Below are 22,553 nucleotides of genomic sequence, written 5' to 3'. Positions count from 1 at the left end.
ATTAGCCACGTAGTCTTTGGTGCCACAACATCACTTAGATTTGTGTCAGCTGTGTAAACACATGTAAACACATGTAAACTTGTCTTTCTCAAATGACTCTGTTATATATTATGTGTAATAATAATAATAATGTGATTTTAATTAGAGATGCTTCTTTTATGATCTATGCCTCATATGCAGGTGTGTCTCAAGGTGAGCTTTATTTGATGCTTATGTTGCATATATTCTCAGAGAATGTGATTTAGTCATGTCAATTTCTTGAATAACTTGGAAATCACCCTCATTTTAGTAATTAATAAGTACGTCAGTAAGTAAGTGTCCATTTGTAGAGCACAAGTTTTCTAGCACAATGGCCACTGTTAATTTTAATCACAATTAATCATAATCTTGGAAATCCTACACTGCAGTATTTCTGTCAAACCAAAACACACTTGATATGAATGTTTCAGTGCACAGTGAATGTGCTCAATAAACAATTATGTTTTCTTCACAATTCTGGTGACTGACAGGTAGTTTTATTGCAAACATTAGTGTCTTGGTATTACTGTGTGGATGATAACCGGGTATAAGAACTCATGAAGTATATATTCATGATCCATTTGTTGTTGTTTTTTAATTTCTCTTTGTCTGTCTCTTCCCCCTCTCTTTCACAGAGATCTACACACAGATACCCCCCCCCCACACACACACACACACACACACACACAGACACACACAAACATACAAGCACACACACATACTGTGTTCCTAAGAGGATGGGAGAGGCTCTGTTGCCATGGCGCAAGCCGTACTGATGCAATGTGTCCTGAGTTGGCGCTCTCCTGTGTCAAGCGCTCGGCTTAGGAACGTTCTGTTCACACCTTTCTGCTTCAGCAATGCTCAGAAAAGTAATACTGTACAAAAGGAAAGAGGGAAAAAGAAAGAAAGAAAAAATGAATGAAAGAAAAGTGGTTGAATGGATGAAAGACGTATGGTTGCAGTAAATCAAACAGTAGCCACATATTCCAGTGGGTTAAACAGCATCATGCCCCTTTTAATTTCAGATGTACACAGCAGCCAATCAACAACCAAGCCTATTTACCATCAAAAACAAAATCACCAACAAAGCAACCTTTGTGGGCCAAAAAACATCGCCAACAGAGCAGCTTTCGTGAGCATTTCACTGGGATTATCAAGCAGGCCCCTTCCTTCATCGGTGTTTCGTTGAATTTGACCCACGGCACTTCCAGAAGGCTCAACAGTGGTGTCTGGTGTCCCAGACACACACCCCTCCACACTCATGATGGCTTCTACCAACAAAACCTTATCTAAACGTACAAGCCAACGGCACTTGTTTCTTTATTGATGTGATTACCTTGTCACATAGCAACAAGTCACTCACAGGACTACCTCTTCCAGTGGAAGATGAAGTGGAAAATATTTCTGGATGTCTTGCTTTACATTATACATGGCTTTGTATTATAGTGATTATAACTACAGGTTGTGTTGATGATTAAATATATCAACTTTTGGTTTGTTTGATATCAACTCTTCTTTTGGTTTTTCTTTTCCATTTGATATGAATCGTATTAGAATATTCTAGTTTACTCTTCTTTTCAACAACTGGGGATTATATCCTCTTTTCTGCAATGTCTTCAGTGGAGCAAATGCATTCCTTTATCTGTAATTTGCCCTTTTCAAACAGTAACTTTGGAACCTAGAATTAGTCTCTATAGTGCCTGTTTGAAGAGATTTATTTATACGCTGTGAACAGCCCTCCACATTTCTCCATACAGTCACCTGATTGCATGTATGACGCCTTCCCACCTGTGCACTGGCCTCATTAAGTGACTGTCCCCACCTAGACCCATCTGTCCTGTTGTGTGGATGCAGATGGGCCTTGTTCACATGCTCTCTTAATGATGGCCTTCCAAACGAGCCCTCGGATGAAGGGGCTTTGGCCTAATCACACAGGGGGCATGGCAGGGGCTTTAGGCCCAGACAGGGATGGATGGAGACGGAGACCACCATTGTTTTCTCAGAGGGAGTGTCACTCACTCGGCAGAGCTAGATGCACGCGCGGATTAGAGGTGATGAGACACATGTAGCAGAGTACAGATGTTAGGAAGACTGCATTGAAAATGGAAACATATTCAAATTTGAGTATATTGGGACATAGTCTTTTTTTCTGACAGTGTGCATGTTAATGTGGTCCAACGTCCTTTGTAGTCTACCAATTTCAATGAGGGAATATATCATAGGCCACATCATCCAAAGCACTGCAATGTGTGACAAATGTCTGGAGCCATGGTTTCTACTCACCGCTTTGCATGCAAGGCTTTTCCCTTGAAGCAGGAGAGCAGTCTACCATACAGTGTCCTTGTGTTGGCCCTGATGTCCCTTCACTCCTGCCATGCAAATCTATTTGAATAGGGAAATGAAAGAACAAAACTGCATCCTCTAGCATTGTCTTCTGCCAATGATACATGCTCATACTCAGTTTGCACAAACCCATTCTTTATATTACTGAATTTAACATCTCTCCAGTGTATATTTTAAATGACAAACTCGCTCTGAGGTAAGTTTCTTGTTTTTAATTATTCACTGCAAGCATTTTCGGTGCACAAGTTGGATATGTTTTTTTGTTTGTTTGTTTGTTTTGATGTCTCTCCACATTTCAAAACAGGGTGCTTGAGTTGGTTTTATTGACTTAAAACTTCCCACAATTGCCTCCCAAAAACTATTGTCCTAAAAAACTATTACTCCAGGTGCCATATAGAACTATCAAATATTTCTTTATTTTCCCCTTTGAACACACACAAACACACACACACACACACACACACAAACACATCCAACAACTTTCCCTTTAAACACAGAGGATAGTTACTCACAGCTGATTTGCTTTTGATGCAAATTCTAACAGAAGAATTGGAGCTGGCAGGATAATGACTCGCATCTGGGGCCATATTTGAATGGAACGGGGGGGTGGGGGGGCACACACACACCTGATTCACCTGGACTGGGTTGGGCTGGGCCAAGAATGAGGACAACAACCCAACCCCCTCTCAGCGCACCTTCACACCTGCTGACCCTTGACACGACCTGGGATCTCTTGGCACCATCGCACAATGCATGAGGAGCGGTTGCTGCCATTGGCTGAAGCGTTTTGTTCTGTAGTTTGGAGAGAAACACTTTTGTGTCTTGCCAGTATTAAACAATTTGGTAACACTTTACTTGACGGGTGAGTTCATAACACATTCATAGCAGCTGTCATAAACTGCACATAAAGCATTCATGACTGTTTCATGAGACATGACTCAACATTCATACCAAACCTTTCATGAATGTGGAAGACAGAACGACGACATCTTGTCAAAATAAAAGTCCAACAATCGCAAAGCAGCATTGCCGTTTTTGTTCCAAACCTCTTACCTTATCACGTGGGGTCATCCCTATGTTCCCCAGGTCCTATGTTCCCCGCTCGGGGTTAGGGTTATGGTTAGGGTTACACAAATACGGGTCAGCTGAATGTACTGTAGGATAGTTTACCTCGAAGCGTTAAACTCAGTGATTACGAATACTTCACAACTTGTATAGTAAAGTGACATTCGATGTAGACTTCACAAGATATTCATGAAATATTTACAAAGGCTGGAGAGATTAAAGTAAAAATTAATGGTAGGCCTATCCAGATTACACAAATACGGGTCAGCTGAATCTAGGCTAGTTTACCTTTGCGATTGTTGGACTTTTATTTTGACAAGTTGTCGTCGTTCTGTCTTCCACATTCATGAAAGGTTGTGTCAGCATTTTATTGTTATCCATTTTTTCAATATACTACTATATGGTATATAATATAGTATAGTATATAATATACTATATAACATTTCGTTGTATGACCAGTAATGAATGTGGGTGGGTTGAACTATGCCATGAACCAATGCACAGCAGAATTTCATCATTAGTTTGTGTTGAATCAACTCTATGGTGGTTCTGCTGTCTGTGTGATAGGTATCAGCAGTGATGCACCTCCGAAGATCTCTGATCCTCCTAATCACTATGTGTGTGCTGAAGAGGGCGTGTCATGCAACACCTCGGTGGCTTTGAAGTGGGTTGGTGCACTGGCAGGCTGGTGGGCCTGTGTGTCTGCATGCCTTTGTTTATGTCTCATCATCTGCATCTGTGTGTGCGTGTTTGTTTATGTCTATGTGAGAGTGCAATGTATCTGTGTGTGTGTTTTTGGGGGGTAGGGGGGGTGTATGTGTGTGTGTGTGTGTGTGTGTGTGTGTGTGTGTGTGTGTGTGTGTGTGTGCGCATGTGTGGGGGTGTCTGTGCCTTAGGATAGTGTCTGCCTCTCAGCCTGCTGATGAATGGACCGGGGCCTTGACTCTGTCGGCAGCTGCCTCCTTTGAACGCGGAGAGACAAAAAGCCCTAAATCTACCAGACGCCTTTCATCTGTCTATTTGATACCTGTCTTCCCCACTCCGCTGCCATTGTGCAGACATCTTGGCTGCTGTGTGAAAATGTCAGCCTGATTTACTCTTCATGCCGCATGGACGTAGCCCTTGTGCACCGCAGAGTTGTTTGCAATGCAAGCGGTATGAAATTAAATCATATTCAGCCATACAGCAGAGAGATAAAACATTGCCTCTGAAAAAAGCCTCACTGACTTACAGTAAGACCACCACCACATCAGTTATGCAGTGGGAGTCTCCTGCAGTAAGTCGAACACTTCCTTTTGGCACTTCATTTCGCTCACTATCTCGCCTTCCCCCTTGCCTCACCTTCTCAAGTGATGACCTCAACGTCCATTCTTCTTTTTTTTCTTGAAAAAAAGGAAAGGAAAGGAAGTGAAGAATTTATGGCTAAATATAGACTTCGAGTGGGGGGGGGCAGGAGTGGTGTGTGTGTGTGTGTGTGTGTGTAAGTGTGTGTGTGTGTGTGTGTGTGTGGGTGGAGGTGGGGGCTCAAAAAGCAGAAGCGTGCACATAGCTTACGTGTGATAACCCGGGCAGGATGACTTCCATGAGTCTGGCAGCCTCCCTCACAGCGAGGGCAATTAGGAATTCTTCAGGGCAGGATTCCTTTCGGCCCGGGTTGGGGCTGGGGTTGGGGCTGGGGCCCAGAGCTGTACCAGGCAAAGGTTTCCACCGAGTTATTCTTGCATAACCCATATTGATAACGCTAGTGCATTCTTCTGGGCCGGGCCAGCTCTGCTGCCTCCAACATCTCCCCTCCTGCCTAGCACCGCAGCGCTTGTGTGTGTGTGTGTGTGTGTGTTTGCTCACCGGGAGTCTATGGAAAAAAGTTACTTTTAGCCATAAAAATCCAAATGTTTACGCGTGAGTCGTGATGAATTTGAAAAGCCTGTTTGAGGGCGGCAGCCATTGCTCTTTTTAATCTGGACAGAACTGTGGAAAGGGGAAGGATTATCTCCTATCTGTTTTACAAGCCGCAGGGCAGTGGGGACCGTGCTCCAGGGATGCTCTGAACCAGGTAGGCCACCCAGGGTTAAACCCCTGGGCAACCCTGCTTCCGGAAACTGGAAGATAAACTCTTTCAACGTTTTCATAGCAGAGGGAATAGTCTATTACGATATGGAGTCACACTGTTGAAGCTTTGACGGACCTGATTTAATTACGCACTGAATTTGAGCATGCAGTCTAGGATTAGAGTTAGAGTTTTATTGCTTATCCAGCAATAAACAGGGACACCTTGAATTAGGTTTTTGACATCATACTGGTTTGAGCTGTCTGGGACACTGCTTTATGGAGTAGCACATAAAGGTTGATAGTGTGGGAAAATTACTTCAGCGAAAGATAACTATGAAATATGTCTACCAAAGACATCTTCAGGTATAGAATAATTATGCATGCTGTAGCAACTTTACCATGTGTGTTTTGTTGGTGTTTTAATATATTGCTGTGTATTTGGCAAATGTGTTGGCAATAGTGTGCATATTCATGCTGACTGGTTTGGTGTGTGTTTGTGTGTGTGGGTGGGAGGGTATATCTGTGTGTGTGTGTGAGGCTGTTGAATACAAACTAAAGCACACCGTTCTCCACTGTGTCTCCCAGTCTCTTTATTGACAGAATGGCGCCTTGTAGATGTGTTTGTGTAGCAGTAAAACCCCTCTGGGATAGTGTGTCCTGGTTTTATTAATGTATAGCCCCCCCACACACACATTTGTGTGTGTGTTTATGTCTGTGTGAGTGTGAATGCGTGTGTGCGTGTGTGTGTGTGTGTGAGAGAGAGAGAGGGAGAGAGAGAGAGATGAAAGAGAGACTGAGTTGTGGACTTTGGTTCCTCATGAACCTCTAAGAATGAATGGACCCACAGATCATTTACAGAGTGGCTGAGGCGCTTGGCACTGGTACAGCCATTGTCTTGACAGTCTTTTTCATCGGGCCAGTCGATATCTTTTATTCACCAAATCTTTCACTGCACATCTTTATATCGTCACGGCATGACAGCAACTCTCTGAAAATGTCAGTGTACGACTTGAAAAGATGGAAGATTATTTAATTGATTTATTGTATTTACTCATAACACCACCATCCTTGTGCATTGTCTCTATAGATTCATCTACTCGGTATTGTTACAGTAAGACATGTTTTTATATCGACAGGGGTGTGAGGCTAAAGTTTAGGACTGCAGTTAACACTATTGTTGGTCAACACCAATAAAAGTCATCATCATTAATCAACATCATGTGTGCATTTCTCCAGTACTTATTGGAATTACAAAGACAGTAAGCACCGCATGCCGAGTGATTTATCACACGTTATCACTGGGCTATAGGTTGTCCTTGAAACTCATAAAATGCTGTCTGACCTAATTAGAAAGAAAACTCAGATGCTTGGATGTTCGTTCTCTTCCTGTTTAAAGAGGAGCCTTGAAATCAAACGCTTGGCAGTAAAAACATCATCCTTCAGTTTGAGAGAAAATACGGCAGATATGAATTCTGTCCGATACTCCCATTGACTTCATAGCTACATTTAGGAATATGTTGTGAGCTGTGCCATCCTCCCCTTTAGCCCTTAAGTGTTACGGTGTTACATCGTATGCTATGGGCTATTGCCTCATCAGGTCAGTTCCCCACTACAAATCACTATAAATCACTTATAATTGGGTGCAGTGCGGTCTCTGATGAAAAAAGAGCTGTTGGTCTTTGGGTTCAGATATAGTATATAGAGCTTCTTAAATCACCTTGGAGGGAGAGCTCCATTTAAATTGATGTGTATTCTAGTGCACTACCCAACAGTGCCACCAGCACATGGTCTTGAGAGGTAAATAATTTCTGTATTTATAAATGACTACAGAACTTGTGAAACAGTGCGCTCACAGAGTTTAAATCAATATAGTCACTGATAGATGTAGTTTTTATTTAGAACTAAAGTTAGCTGAGTTAATGAAGCGAAGGCTTGTGTTTCTTATTAACAAGAATGAATAGATATGTCACATATAAACAAATGAAGCCACCATACACCACAGAAGAAGTGTACATTTCCCTGAATAATGCTTATTGAATCTCAGAGGTTTTGGTGTGTTCTGAATTCCTCCATGTCTGGACTGCAGTGCCTTGGTAAACACCTGAACTCCTTTGCTGCTAAACTCGTGTACCAGTTTATGTTGTGTTACACTGGAGACTCTCTGCTCCCTGCAAAATTATGAAAACACCAGTATATAAAAAAAACATGCACATTGTCTAAAGATCAGCCAAGACAAACCATAAACCAAGATATGGGGGTGGGGGGGGGGGGCAGAGTGGAGAGATCAGGTGAAAGGGGGGAGGCTGTGTACATTCACCACCTGTCTACACAAGGAAGCATATGTGCTTGGAGTCTGTGCTCATTATCCTCCAAAGGTGATGGCCCATGCAGACTCATGGGAATATGGAGGAGTATCGTCCCAGACCCCTGCCCACCACACTCACAGGCTCAGGGAGGACCAAAGGCCTGTGTGGCTCATAATGAGCCACCGTCGTCCTTTGCTTTTTGTCTCTTCTCTCTGATTTCACTTCCTTTAATGAGGCACATGTGCAGTGGCCATATTGTACTCTAATTGCTAACATGCAGCAGAAAGCTCTGCACTGGCATACATTGTACTTCGTCAACAGAGATTCGATTCCTGTGCCGTGTTGCTGGGCTGAAGTGATAACACTGCTCTAATGCAACAGAGGTGTTTGTAGTAACCTCCCTTCTTTGATTACTTTATTTTTTTTGGAATTAATAATAGTCACATTTGTGCCGGGCAGCGCACCGCGCGCCATGGCAACGGCTCCTGGGGGAGGAGAGGATGACTCGCGCGGCTCCCACCTTTGCATGATCCCATCTCCCAGCGCACCCTCTCCTACACAAACACGTCTTGCATCAGCACCCAGCCCTGCTTACTGCCTGCTGTCCCCACCCCTGCTGTGTGCTCATCTGGGCTGGGTCACACCTCAGGAAAGATACACAGGTTAATGGGTGAGGAAGTGGCTCATGGTGTTGGGGTGGTGGGGGGGCTTCCAGACTTTTGAACATTACAATTATGTAATTTTAAAGGCAAGATGAAAAACTGTTTTCTGGTATGATGATGCATTCTGTGTATCTTGTATTTTTTTACAAATGACAGGCCTTGAAGAGGCCCTGAAAGACACTCTTAAAATAATCCTAATCCCAAGAATCCTTTTCTTGTAAGAATTATTTCTTACAAGAAAAGGGCTGTGCCCTCTGTCAAAATCTTTGAAGTGCTACTTTTGCCAAATAATTTCCACAGACATGGATAGATTTAAACTTCTTCTTTTTACACCATCAATGAATTTCATGTCCTTAATATGTACAATCTGATTTGTATGACTGAGAGCAAACCTCTATATATTTCGTGATGGTAAGTTCCACATTATGATGCTTTTCACGTTTTGTTTAGGGAAGCTTGTATGGGTTCTAAATGATCTACCCAGTGGGGGCTCAATGCCTGGCAGCTGTGTTTGCATGGCATAAGACAGTACACTATTGTCTGCTGTCTGTCAGAGCACACACACACACACACACACACACACACACACACACACACACACACACACACACACAGAGAGAGAGAGAGACTCTTCAAATCCAAACAATGCCAAAAGCTTGCATGCAGACGTGTCATTTAGAGAGGACAATGGCTGCAGAGACCTGAGGTCAGCATTCATCCTCGTTTCCCAAACAAACTCGAGCAACCTTATTTTCCCTCGTCTTCACATCTGAAACCTGACACAAAACAGGCTACACACACTCACACACACAGGTGTGTTTGATGGTCTTTTGAAAGTGACCGCCGAGGAAAAGCGTCCTTGTATGTTCTGAAGCATTTTCATATACTATGCTTGTCCATGTCTGTGCATGTGTATGTGTGTGCATGTGTGTGTGTGTGTGTGCATGTGTGTGTGTCCATGACCATGACAGAGAGAGAGAGGAAGAAAGAATGAACTCAAAATGAAAAGGGACAACTAAGCAAACACATTATCTTTTATCTCACCTGAGGGAACATGATGGACCGGGTACATATAAATGGTCATTTTTGAATAGACAAGGGGAACTATTGACAGTATAACTGTGGACATGGACATAATCCATGTAATGGATCCACAATCCAAATTTGCCAAAAGCCAACAACTACATTAGCATGTTGTTTTATAACCGTGTAGTTTAATAACCGTGTGATCATTCTCAAAATAAGTTGTGCATAACACAATGGCTCCCAATCGCTTTATGGAGGACCCATTTCACAATGACTGGGCCACACGTTGGGAACCCCAGCCTAAAGGCATGGCTTTTTAATACTCCATGAAAGCCACTGAGGTCAAATTTCATCTCTGTCGCCCTATCCATTTCTTGCAAAGAGATGTTGAAAAAGTTTCAAAGTGTTTCACTTTTTCACTTGTTGATGTTGTTTCTCAATATCTCATCGATTTTTATGACTCCTACCTGAACATAAAACCATTAACAACAGAAACGACCTGTATGAATGTGCATGCCCTCTCTCTGAGTTGTGTATCATCGACTTGTGTTAACTCTCTGCTGGTGTTTTGTGAAGCGAGCTGCTCGGGTAATTGGTACGTCTGCCTCCCCTTCCGCCTCCCAATGGCAACTTCCCCGTCGGGACTTCTCACTGACACACACACACACACACACACACACACACACATATATATATTTACACATACACATACACACACGCACACACCACACACACACGCACACACCACACACATACACACACACACACACACACACACACACACACACACACACACACACACACACACACACACACACACACACACACACACACACACACACCCTACCCGCATGGTCCACAGGGGCCAATTAGATGTTGGTGGCAGGAGGTGGCAAGTTGGAGCAGGGCTGTGGTTGCTGGTAAGCTTTCGTGCCGTGAAACCTCTCGTCCCAGGAGAATATTCCACAGGTGAACAGTTCGGCCTCCTGCTAGCCTCACTGTTCACTGCTTTCAGTGATGAGCTTTGTTGCTTAAATGTGAAATAAGGTCAAATATACCGGGTGTTTTTAGATATATAACCATAGCTCTTCATCAAAGGGAAGCTTTCAAATTCATTCAGATAACATAGGATTATAGATTCCAAAATTGTATCAGAAAAAAATAACATTTCAAAAACTAAAACAATGAGGTAACGAGATTACACCCATTAAACACAAAATATGTTGAAATGCTGGTCTGCTCTTGTATGTGATGAGAACCCACTGTATGTGAATGCCTAATGAGATGATAAACAAATCCATTAGATCCCTTTTAGGGTCACACCTGTCAGCAATCTTCTCATTTCCCGTATAGACAATGTAAACCTCAGTAATTACCCAGCATTCATCTGCTCAGGACAAAAGAGCAGAAGCAGGTACCTCATGTACCCCCTCCTCACTACAGCTGTTCCATATGAGAGAAACACACCATATGTTATCTGACCCACCCAGGGAAGCAGTTATAGAAAATAAAACATATCTCACAATGTATCACATTACATAGAATCATATGTATCTATGAGCTCTAATAGCAAATGAAATACCATAAAATAGAAATATCATAGAATTTGAAAGCACAGAAATGCAACAATTCAACAATTACAATAAATGATTATAACATAATATTGTAGGTAAGGTTAAGGTAAGTTATATAGTGGTATAGCAGTAATAAAGCTATCTATTTAAAAAGCAAAATGTTGACTATGAAGGCATTGCAAGAAACCCACAGGTGTGGGTGGGGTGCACACTCCCCCCAAAATAAAAATAAAACATCTTCAGTTAAGTAGGCCCTTTGAGTCAACAGGGTGGTGCTTAAACTCAGAGACATGCTGTATGTTGAAAGAGGAAGATAAATAATTATAAGGTAGGCTACTGTATGTGCATGATCTAAATCATTATGACAGCCTACAGAGGGTGTGGTCCATTTGAGAGTATGTGTTGTTTATTTTTGACATTATGTGAAGTAGTCAGATGAAATAGGAGGCGTTAAAATAAAAGCGGGATGTGGCAACCTTACCAGGCAACAAATGCATCTGAGGATAACATAGCAACTGACTAGGGCAGTACTTTGGAAGCACACGTCTAAAACAAGGGAACCTGACATTGGTAACCAACCCTTAGCCTAAGATCTCCCTGCAAGCTTGTCCCTGATGCAAAGTAACATGTAAATTATCACTTTACAGCACTCGGAGATGAACATCCATTCAAGAAGTAGTCATAATATTACTGTAACTCAGCCTTGCCATAGACGATGCCTGATTCACACTGACATAGTTATTACATACTGTAAGAATCATTTAGAGACATTTATCTTTTCACCTGTATCCTGTGACTCGTATGTGGTAGACAATTACAGCTTCTTACATTATGCTTGTCTTCTCTCCCCTCCCCCCACCGCAAGGCTTTCTGTGTGAGTGTGAGTGAGTGTGTGTGTGTGTGTGAGAGAGAGTTTTTTTTCTTCGGCTAGAGGCCGGTGAGGCCTGCTGCTGACAGTCCCCTCCATTAGTGTTGCGTGACAGGGCTGCCTGATACCCATCTCTACCCAAATGAACTCTGGTTGTGCCCCAGCGCTTCACTCTAAACCTCATTTGGAATGCAAATGAGAATGCTAAACAAAGTGCACCTTTCAGATAGAGAGGGAGAAAGAAAGAGAGAGGGAGAGAGAGAGTTGCCTCCTTCCTGAAGCAACTCAAAGTAGCTACAGTGATGGCCTCTATCCCTCTCTCTCTTTCTTCTCTCTCTCTCTCTGTCCCTCTCTCTTAGAGGGAGGGAGACACAGGCCAGTCTCCCAGCTGATGGAAATAGGGCTCTCTGCATGGTTGTGTCTGAGTTGTACACTTGAGTGACTGGACAATCAAGGGCCAGGCCGTCTATGACCCCTTTCAGCATGAGAGCTGAATGAGTAACCGTGGGCTGAAGGGAAATGGATTCATCAGTTTAGCTCCACACCTATCTCATCTACTTCCCATTTTAATGATGTCCTTCTACAGACCTTTGTCAATAAATAAATGGGGGTTGCATTAAATTAGAGTTTAAAAGAGGAAACTTTACCAACATTCCTAATTTCATATATATTTTTGTTATTTATCATTTTTATTTCATAAAGTATGTGTTCTCATTTCTTTATTATTCCTTTACATTTCAAAATATGTAACAAATGTTATCAAATAATTTTACGAGTGTGTAATATGTATCTTTCAACATACAGCCTACATCTGACATACAACCACATACAGCCCAGAGTGGTGGCAGTGCAGCATGTGGTTGGTCGAGGAGGTGTTGCTTCTGCCGGTGTGATTGACGAGCTCCCCTTGCCAGAGGTCACTTTAACCCACAGTTTGCAGGATCACGTTGTCATGAGAGAAGCCTTCACCATTGTGTCAGTGTCATGCTTGACAACAACCAACGAGGGCTAGAGCATCATCAGGATCCTAAATTACCTTCTTAACATTTTTTCAGGCCTCTAAATAGTTTGTAGTCTGTAGCACTCTAAACAGATTGGGGCTACTTACTATAATAAGCTATAGCTATCTATACAGTTATAGCTAGCAGATAAATTCCTGTTTTTTTTCCTTCTTGTTTCATGGTTGCCCTTAAAAAATAGTTTCCATTTTTGTGCCTAGTTTTTAGGGAAAACATGTATTCACAAAATGTTTGCATATTGAAACACTTCAAATACTGTGTGTTATACTGAATTGATTAAAATCAGATGTCAAAACAACTACCGATATTTCATAACAAAAAATGTCCAGTCATTAAAAGTCCTGTCCTGTCCTGTCCTTACAGTGCTCCTCTGATCTGTGGCAAACCCCCACTACTTAGTGCCAGGCCTCCATCTCCGTTGGACCCAACTCAAATATGTGATCACCTCAGATTCTCGCGGGCTCCAAATTCACACATTAGCTTGTGTTGCTCCACCTCGCTCTCCACCACACCTCCGCCGAAACAGGATCTGGATCACACATTGTCCACATTGTTTAAGATAATCCAAACAATTACAGCGCTGGGCCCCAGAGTGCTGCCCTGCCCAGGGGCCTGCAGCGGGACTGGGATTACACAGCGCCCTCCAGGCCCAAACCCACTGTCTGACTGACTCACCGACTGATAGTCAGACAGCAAATACATATTTGTTATGTGTTTGTCTGTGTGTTTGAATGTGTGTGTGTGTGTGTGTGTGTGTGTGTGTGTGTGAGTGTGTCAATGAGATAAAAGAGACATTAATCTTTTCACCATATCCTGTGGCAGACAATTACAGCTTCTTAACTACAGTATGCTTGTCTTCTCTCCCCTCCCCCAACCGTGAGGCTTTATGTGTGTGTGTGTGTGTGTGTGTGTGTGTGTGTGTGTGTTTCCACTATTATCTCTGTCTTATTTTTCTGTTTTTACCTTCATCTTTTCTAGCATTTTACCTTTCTCATTTTTTTCCACCTGTGCTTCACTATACAACTGTCATGGCCTTGGCCCAAGAGTTTTATGTGCGACAGAGAGGGCCCATTCAGCAAGATACAGTGGGGCATTAGAACCACGTGAGAGCAGAAAGAGGAAAGAAAGCCGACTGTGAATCAACTTTCTCCCCAAAAAAGCCAAGAAGCCTCCATATCCATATATTCTTTCATGCCACCTACCCTTCATTCAAATCTTCTCTCTCTCTCTCTTTCTCTGTCGCGCCCCTTTTTTCCACCGGTGTCAATTTGAGAAAGGGTGTGGTCCGTAGGACAGGTCTGTTGTAGTGTTTGTGTGTGTGTGTGTGTGTGTAATAAGCAAAGCAGAGGTCATTCTCACCAAGCTTGAACTGACATCATAAACACATACAAAGTACCTTGGGCGGGGGCAGGTGAACAGATGAAAAGGTGGGGCCTGTCCTCCCGGCCCAGTTGGCCTATCATGGACCAGGGGACACACCTGCAAGCGCCAGAGGCTAAGGAGATTGGTTGCGACACGAAAATTACACCTGTGGGGGTAGGAGGGGGAACGATACATGTAAACCAAGCCCTTTACAAATTCTGTCTCTCGTCTCTTAGAGCTTAAACAGGTAGCATCGCTCCAAGGTTCCAGGCAAACAAACTCGGTCATGGTCTCTCTCTGTCTCTTTGGAAGACAAAGGTTTTGGTCCATCCTCCAGCCTTCCTGTTTTTCGACACCGGTTCCTCGCTTGCTTGAGGTTGTCTGGCAATGGCGGTGTCGAGCGACAAGCCTGATCCAGCTGTCCTTCGCCTGAAAACCGCGGCTCCGTAGGCAAAGCAGCTTCAGAGGGCGTCAGTCAGCAGCCAGGAAGAAGACAAGTTTGCAAGAGCGACACCAACCAACTGGCACTGAGAGGCTTTTTTTCAAACACGGTTTCTGGCGATCAGACTTCACCGACCAAGAGAAAAAAGGGTAACTTTTAATCAATTTCATCCAATCACTTGACTTCTTTTAAAATCTAATAGCTTAGCTTGAACGTGCTGCTTTTTTAAGACTTCTTGTCCACACCCATAGTTCAGCTACTGCATGCAGGTAGTCGTCTAATGACTGGATGTCAGCGTTATTAGAGTAGACCGAAAAGACTAGTCGCAAAATGTCAGTTGATTTGACAAAGTAACACCTAGGACCGTGTTTGCTTATTCTTGGGAGAAAGTTTGGGAGCTTTTGCTGGGAGACATATCACAAACAATATCAAATTCCAGTCTTTTTAAAAAGAAAGAAAAAGACAAACAATAGGCAGAGACATTCATTCCTTGACTGGATAGACCAGTTAGGGCAGGTAGGGGCAAACCGCCAGACTTGTCAAAGGCTATGTGGAGGGTAGCTGGTTTTCTTCCGTTGTGTCTGTAAAAATAACGTTTTAGATAGATTGAAGGGTTTTTACATTTAACTGTAACGTCTAAAAGCATGGAAGGTTCTAGCATTTAATGGTGATTAAACATACACCTTATGTTTATTTACATATTTCTCCTTTTAAAACATTTTTGAATTATTTGGGTGGTAGTGGGTGGATTAATCAGTAGTAATGATTAAATGCATAATTAAGTAACTGTAATTTGAGTAGCCTTGATTTTTTTCGGCTTTGTGTCTCTAAGCGACCTGTTGAGCGAGAGCCTTGCATTTTTGTCTTGCTTTTTCGCTTTCTGCCCACAAAAGATGGCTGCCGTTAAAAAACAGAAGGGTCAGGCTTGTCCTTACGTGTCCATTTTGGCATGATTAGCGAGGATTAAATCATATCTGGCCTTTTGCCCTTTGATGTGAGGGAACACAAAGGGTCTTCAGAAAGGGGATGGAGGCTTGACGTAAAACGTCTGAGCATCCATTTTGATCTCCCCTCTGCTGCAGCGAGTGGACTTTCCAAGCTCTCAGGAGGCACCAAAGCTGTGAAGCAACTGCCTAATGCTAGCACTGGCACTATATTTTTTTAATATGTCCTGAAGCAGAGCTAGTGTGACATAGACACTGGAGAGCCAGGCGGGATTTAGTCCAGACTGTGAAGAGGCAGAGAGAAAATGTCGTCCAAGTAGCACAATGGATGCACAGTGAGGTGGAGGATTTTGATTGGTGGGAGGAGGGAAGTGAGTCCGTTACCCCCCCCCCCCCTCCCCACACACACACACCCCCCCCCCCCATTTCATCTGACTGAGTCATTTGTCATCGGTTTATAACCTCATGCGAACATTAGCCAAAGCCTGGCTAGCGCTCAGGTGACTCTGAATGACAGGAACCAAGGTAAACTTCAACACAGCTTTCCCCCCTAAAACCTTTTTATGACAGGACAGATGGACATCATAGAAGATGGATAGCTTTCATATAGCGGAAGTGTTGAACATCAACAGCAGGCCTCTGATGAGTGTGAGGTTTTTTTTTTCACTCCTCGCCTCCTCATCAGCGTGAGTGTGATGGGAGGAAAGTGGAGTGTTAATAGTGTTGTTCGGGTGAGAGGTCAGGGAAGTGCAGGCCGCTGAGTTTGTGTGCACAGGGATGCATGCTTCACCGGCAGCATGACTAAGCAGACTGGGCCACTTGGAAGTTAAATACACTAATGCAGGTTGGTGACCTTTGCTGATGGAATATTCCACTTCATTCACCTTCAATATGAATGGAGTTTCATTAGCTATTTTCATATTTTTACACACATGGAGGAAGAAAAGGGTTTATAAGCACTGACTGAAAGAGCAATGTTTGTTTTTCTTTTTCAGTTCAGTTCAGTTTTTTATAAAGCACCACAATATGCCTCAAGGCACTTTATGTAAATAATAAACAATCTTCATGGAGGTAAATCAGATGGCTCATTGAAGACCTGAAAAGAGAACATTTTGCTTTAAGGACATCATTTTCACTCCTAAAGCATTCTGAGTGAAATGAGGATTTAAATGAGACACTAAAAAGCCTGATGATTCATTCAGCCCTGAAACATTTAAAATAAAACTCCAGACACGATGGCCGGGAGCCTGATATTCTCAGTAAGAAACAATAGCTCACCTGTCTGTCAGCCAGGGCCTTGTGAAAACAACACGTCCATTTAAAGCCCCAATGCAATTAGAGACGGTGTGGGCCGAGCCCTCCTTTAACCAAGGTTTAGGGTTTCCCCTGCTTTGTTCCCTCGCACAGACACAAACTATTGATTAAGGCCAGGGCCTAGTTTAGCCTACAGGTTGGCCACTTCACAGAGGAGTCACATTCCTGCGCGCAGAGAAGCACTCCTCATTTCACACACACACACACACACACACACACACACCACACCACACCACACCACCCTGCCGCCAATAGCCGTTCGTTTCCTGATAGGAGATAGGAACCAGGAACAAACTCCCAGCCACCAGGCAGACTTTGGCATGAGGGAAGTGAGGCATGGGCAGGCACAGCAGGGTAGGTAATGGTCGAGCGTTAAGGTAGCGCGTTGGACCAGGAAGGAGAACCTACAAGGTGCACGCCGCGTAGCCCCAAGGTACACAGTCCATTGTCTTCTCTTCCGATTAGCGCTCTTTTTTTAACAATCATGCTCTCTTCTCCCCCCGCTTTTTTCAGTCTCTCTCTCTTTCTCTTTTTCTTTCCTTGTCCTTCCTTTCTTCTTTTCTTTCTTTCTCAGAGGGCCTGCAGTACTGGTTTATAACGCTGATGATTAACTAAATAGAGGCTGCAACAGGCTGGGCGAGCAGGTCTTGGGGTTTCATTTCATGGGTCCTGCCTGCCTGGAAGGAAGCTGGAGTGTTCTCAGGCACTTGGTAGAAATCGGAGATTTTTTCCTCCCTCGTTTTTTTTGTCGTTCCCCCTTACTCACTTTTTTTTGTTACATTCTTTACTTGGTTCCTTTTCACAACGGTAAGGTTACAGGTGCTCTCTCTGTCTCCATTATCCCCCTCTGCTGGCTTCTTACTTTCCCTCCTTCAGACTCTCTCTCTCACTCACTCTTTCACACTTTATGCACCATTCACTCAACTCTCTAACTTAATCTGTCTTTTGTGTTTTGAAAATTTCAGAATAACAATTCACACTCACAACTCTGTATAGTTTTTCAAGTTTAGCAAACTCTTGGAGAGGTTTACATTTAAATGCCAGTTAAATATTGTAAATTATCCTGTGACCTGACTGTTGCCTTTGTTATAGCACTATGTCATACATTTTGACAAAAAGTGTTACCTGTAACAATCTGTAATGTAGTTTTTTTGTCTTATGATTTCATTTGTTATTCAATTGCATTTTCACCTGTGTGTTTAGCAAACATGCAGTTGAGCGTTTTAATGCTGTGAAAAGCACACGTTATTGAGTAAGCCATAGGTTTGTGTGTGTGTGTGTGTGTGTGTGTGTGTGTGTGTGTGTATGTGACCTTCCACACACAAAGTATGGGCATGGGTCACTCCAGTACGGCATTCCTGGAGGCTGTTATCACCACCCACACACACACACACACAAAGAAAGCAAGAAGGGTAGGGTAGAATAGAGAGAAAGAGAAAGAGACATTGTCACCCGCTCTTGTGCTCATCATCTGGCTCACCTTCATGATTGTCTTTGCGCGGCTTTCAGGTATTGCGCTCATAATGGCTTGTGCCAAAGGTGCTCAGCCTATGTGGCCCCACCCAGGGCTTTTGTTGACTGTTGATGTGGCTGTTGGGGAGGACTGCCGAGTCGCTTACGTGCCTGTCTCCTCCTTTTGTCACCCAAAATATTGATGGTAAAGCAGTCTTTTTTCGTCCCTGCCGTGGCAAATCAGACCAGTCTGAACAGGTTTGGGCAATAATTAACCGCCTTAGTGGTCTAGTCCACTGTGACAGCAAAGCTAAGCTAACTGCCAGAAAGGGGAACATACCACGAGCTGGCTACATACAAGCTTTACCTGTTTTTCTTTTTGTTCTGTTTAGATTTTTTCCCCTTTGAGGTGGGAGAAAAGGGAGGGGGGATGGTACTGGTTGACTGCTCTAATCCTGCCCAGTGGTGTGACTGTGCCAAAGCTCTTTCAGTTTACCTGTCCATTTCCTGAAACTACAGTCACGGGCCTCATGTTGGCTCCATTGAGCACCACTCAAGTGGAGTTGATGCTTTACTTTTAGTTGAGTCCATGTTTGCCATGAATATGTGATATGAGGTCAGGATCCAGGGTAATGATGGAATATTCTAGAAACATCAGGCACAAGAGGTTTCATTTCATCAGTTGGCAGTTTGGGTTAATAGTGTCATGTCTCTACTTGAAAAAGGGGCTTTGTCAAGGCTTTTTTTGTTGTTGTTTTATTATCTTCGAGCTTTTTGTGTAAATCATTCATGGTAAGTCATCTCCATCTTACGAGGCAGCATTGGATATCATCACTCTCTCTAATACTGCCTGGTAATGATGATGATGGCTTTCCTCTGGCTCCTGTTCAACATCAACAGCACAAATCTCCGTGCTCAACATCAGATCAGTAGGCATTAATTCACAAAGCACTGCTTCACCATCTTCTTGCTTCATGGCTGCTTGTCTTCAGGTAGTACTTCAACGAGGTGGCATTTAGCACCCATCTTACCTGACAGTGCTGGATTGTACCTCTGTGTTCTAACACTGTCTGGTAACGATGTTTGCTGGGTGACCAAAGCACATCAAGTGATCCTAGATGTTAGTGAACCAAATGTGTCTTACTCCAAATCCTGCTATGGTCAAAAGCAAACAGATATTAACGCGCAGAATCTTCTTTAGTGTGGCCATTTGTTTATTTAAACCAGTAGTTTTGCCATGAATTTTTCTGTTGTTGGTAACTATGTAAATGTAGGGCAGGTGAGTTGTCGCCAGTTGTATGTACATATAGATCGGTGTTTCTTTGGAAGTTTTCTGCTGGGATTCTGATGAGCACTTCGTGTTCCAATTTTTTATCAGATCCCCAGGGTAAAAATGTCATCTATGCAAACAAGCAGGTTTGACGGAACTTTTATTTTTTTACAACAGTTCCGAAGAGATTGGTCAACCCTGCTCTTTTCCTTTCTGACTGTTTATTCAAATAGCATTTGCATCGCCAGCAAAGAGCCTGTTATCTGACGAGACCAACTGTTTTTTTGGCCGGCTTCATAGCAACCTTAATGCCTCCATGGCTACAAAGAAATGGCATGATATATTTGCAAAAAAATTACCTCTGTGTTTTGTTTGAAGTCCTTAGAAAGTTTGTAGTTGAGAGAGGAGTGTCAGAATCACCTCACAAATGGCCATTTAAAAAGCAGAAAAGAGATTGATAGATAGAAGCATCAAAAAGTAGGAAGGTGTGGGGGCTGTTTGCTCTTTTATAATCACTTCCCTGTCGTGTTTCTCTATCTCTCCCTCCCTCACTGTGGCATTCAGGTTCTTCACCCCACCCATGCGTTAGTTAAAGAATACCAGTCCGTTGACTGTTAAACCAGATCTGCTGAGATGCTTCCTCCTCCTCCCTTCCCCCCAGCAGTGCCACACACCTTTTGTGATGCATGTGTGTAGGGAGGGGATTGCCCGAGCCCGCCTCACTTGCGTGGCACATCCTGCAACTGACACACGAGCTCAGCTCACCTGAGCACATCCGATAAAAATAGACTTTAACGACACCCTCGCCAACACACACCTCTCCTCCCCTTTAAGCCCTCCTCCACCTCGTCTCTCTCCCTCATGCGTGCCTGCATGCTCTACCAGAAATACTGTTCAGGCAGTGGATCTGCGGTATTTTGTGAATCCCTTCTGCTTCCTGATGCCCCCGAGCTCTGAACGTTCTCTCCCGTGCCGAGTTGCCCCCAACTGTTCTGTGCTCATTTCATTGTCTTGCTTTAGTTCACGTCTGCCACGTTCTAGGTGTTGTCAAAGACAACCCTGACACGCAGCAGTGCACATTGTGTACCCCGAGAAATTGACTTGGCTCTCAAAGGAGGCCTTTTTTTCTGGTGACATTTAAACACACTGTACAGATATAAGCAAACACCAAACACTGAGGCAAAACCAGCCAGTGTTTGTTTAAGGTGGGAGAATCGACTGGCAAATATTGAACCCCACCCATATTTGCACGTCTAGTAGGGTTTTCCTTTATTTCTGTCATGGAGAGATGAAATGAAACCAGGTTTGCAGTGTTTTTCCAACATTGCTGTTTAATACATCTTGCTGCCATGAGTGCAAATTGCGGAGGCTCAGGAGGCTCAACAAAAAAAGCGTAATTGTGTGTATGACATTCGTATTGTGCACAGATGATATCTCATCCCTTTGAAACCACAGAGCACACAGATCAGTAACACATATTTCACTCCTGTATAGACTTAGGCAAAATGGATAGACTGCAGTCATTCATGTGTGTCCAAGCCTGTTGATAGGCGTCTTACCAGACACGGTTAGATCTAATTATTTTCGTCTAATACTGTCTGGTAATGCCGTCCATTGCAGAGCCTTCTCCTCCTTTTTCCTTTGTGGTCCTTCCTGCTTTCCAACTACTGTAAAATAGCATGATCTCCCATAGACGCGTATTTACTGTAAATATGTGTGACCCACACATATGCATGGTGGTTACGCAGAAAATGCCTTGCTTTCAAAGGAACTATGAACCTTGCACTGGAAGACTAGTTTGTTTTGTAATACTCTTCCATGTGTGACGACTCAGAGTTTCTGCATTAACACACATCTATTGGACATGATTGTTTGTACTCCTCTTTGGAAAAAGATGAAACAAGTGAAATGTTATTATTAGTACTGATGCCTTACAACTTTTGCTTTATTCATGCCTTTGATTGATCTTTTTACTCCTGGCACAGAACAGTATGATGATTCAGCAGAGAATTGAGAGAAAAGAGAGGGAGGCGGGTAGGGAAGGAGGTAGAAATGTGAGTCACATTGCACGCACTCTAGAATGTGAAATATGGACATGATTAAAGCATATTTGTCATTGGAAGATTATGCCGCAGAATGTTCTCGTGTTGTCATGGTTACTGAATTCCACATCGGAACCAAGCCCAAAGTGCTTGCTGCTGAGCCGTATGTTGCCTGGCTGTTCTCCAAGTGATCTCATATCATTACCACAAATGCATCAGTCTCAAGGGTGTGTTAACCTGAATCAAGTGTCTCGTGTTAATCCAACAAAATGCTGTTGTGTGAATAAATGAAAAAAAAGCTAAATAAAAAGTAAAAAAAAAAACTGCCCGAGAGTTGTGTCTTTCTTTTCTCATGTCTTGTGATTCTTTTCTCATGTCTTGTGAAAAACATGATTTTTGTTTATTTTCCCTCGTGGAATCAAACCACTGGCTGCCAAATGTATTGCACAGTTAATTGAACTTTTCTTCATCTTTATCTGAAGTGAGTTCTTCGAAATCTTGGCCTGTCCTTCCTCTTTTGCCTGCTCATTGTGTTGCCCTGATTCTGCGGGGCAGCGAGTGGAATGCCTGGCCCCAGCGCGGTTCAGCTCAGGTTACAGGAGAACAGAACTCCCTTTTCAAACAACCTCACTTACCTGGGAGCTGCCCTGTTCTGCAGGGCCCCATTGTGCTGCTCTGAGCAGCCCCATACAGGCGGGGCCCTGGGATCCCCACAGCACCCGCTTTGCCTGGGGCCCCCACATCAAATGAAGGCCCCATTTGTTTATTGTATAGTCTCGCTCATTTACCTAAAAGTT

This window comes from Alosa pseudoharengus, unplaced genomic scaffold (assembly GCF_046254945.1).
Source record: "Alosa pseudoharengus isolate Yale_2024_CS ecotype anadromous, Long Island Sound unplaced genomic scaffold, YU_APseudo_1.1 YU_APseudo_1.1_scf_9, whole genome shotgun sequence".
Classification (NCBI taxonomy): Eukaryota; Metazoa; Chordata; class Actinopteri; order Clupeiformes; family Clupeidae; genus Alosa; species Alosa pseudoharengus.
This window is presented reverse-complemented; position numbering follows the sequence as displayed.